This window comes from Colobus angolensis, unplaced genomic scaffold (genome assembly GCF_000951035.1).
Source record: "Colobus angolensis palliatus isolate OR3802 unplaced genomic scaffold, Cang.pa_1.0 Scaffold33, whole genome shotgun sequence".
Taxonomy (NCBI): Eukaryota; Metazoa; Chordata; class Mammalia; order Primates; family Cercopithecidae; genus Colobus; species Colobus angolensis.
In genome coordinates, this window is record NW_012116599.1 from 6,247,559 (window position 1) to 6,249,371 (window position 1,813).

A 1,813-nucleotide genomic window follows, 5' to 3' on the forward strand; every position below is an offset into this window, starting at 1 on the left:
ATTTGACCTGAAAGGCAGGAGCCTGGAATCATTTGAAACATTGTTCACTCATGTGTTTGGCACCTGGGTTAGAATGACTGAAGGCTACATCAACTAGAGTACTTACATCTGGTCTCTCCCTGTGACTTGGACTTTTCACAGCGTGGAGGCTGGATTTCAAAGGTGAGTGTCTGAAGAGAGACCATCTCAAGAGTTAGCATGCCAAGAGGGAGCTTCTAGAGAGGAGATGTTCCAAGAGAATCAGAGAGAAGTTGTGTAGCCTTTTGTGATCTTATCTCAGAAGTCAGAGCTTCATTTCTACTGTATGTATCCTATTGATCAAAGTAGACATGAGCCCACCCAGATAAAAGGGCAAGAAACCTAGACCACAGTTCTTGATGGAAGTAGTGTCAAAAAAACAAACAAACAACAACAACAAAAAAACACTTGTAGTCATTGTTTTAAAGTACCACAGATTGAAAGACTGTGGCTGAACAGGAATGGGGAAGATGGGGGAAGATCAGGAGTTTGGTTCTAGACATGTTGAGTTTCAGGTGCTTATTGATCCTCCAAGTGGAGATATCAAGTAGGCATTTGTATACATGAGACTAGAGTTGAAAAGATGAGTCTGGGCTCAAGGTATAAATGTAAAGGTTGTCAACCTATGAGTGGGATTTAAAGCTCACAATACTGGATAAAATCATCAAGAGAGAGAAAGTAGATAGAGAAAAGAATAGGACAAAGATGCCAGCAAGGGAGACAGAAGAACAACCAGTAAAGTTGCTCTCTTTTAGGCAAAAGGAAGACACTGTATCAGGAAAAAGAGAGTGAACAACTGAGTCAATTGCTGCTGATGATCAAGTCAGAAGAAGACTTGGAATTGACATAAGGTCTAGCATCATGTTTGTGTTATGTGTAAGATATTAACATTGATCGCAGATGCACACAATGTTTATGATCTGACTGAATAGTAGAACCACAAAAGTTCAACATACTCAGATGTGTACAGTAGGTTAGTAGAGTTTGTAGGAATAATTATGGCAACGTACTTCATATTTCCTAAATAACTTTAACTTGAAAAATTCCTATGAGGATAGAGACACTAAAGTACAGTGGATGCTATATTTAGTCTCACTATGCAATTTAGTCTTCTTGTCTCTAAGATTAGACTTCTAAACATTCTTAAGATTTTGAGAAAGAGAGGGAGAAAGAGATATTCATATTAATAGGAAAAATTATCAAGATATGTCCTAATTTTTAAACCAAATATTTTAAAATCTTTTAGACAAACGTTTATATCTAGGAATATACTGCTGGATTTATGAGTCTTTACTGATTTAAAACTTACAAAATAACAAATAATAGCTTTCACCTTTTTAAAAATTATTTTAAAAGATTAATGTAAGTTAATTTAGTGCAAAAGACAAATACCAATACCAACACCTAGTTTTAAGTTGGAAAATGTGAAATAAAATCTTATGTAAAATACATAAATACCCAAGAATATAATAATAATAATGTAATAAAATCACCATGTCATTGGCGGGACACACAATTTACTAAGGTGTAAAAACCATAACATAACTCTTGGAATCTCTATAGAACTACAAAATATAGTTGATGCTTGAACAATGCAGACATTAGGAGTGGCAACTCCACAAAGTTGAAAACCTGCATATAACTTTAGACTCTCCAAAAACTTAACTTCTAATAGCCCACCATTGACCAGAAACTTTAGTGATAATGCAGTTGATTAGCACATATTTTGTATCTGCATTATATACTGTATTTTTAAAATAAAGTAAGCTAGAGAAAAGTGAATGTTGACCGGGCA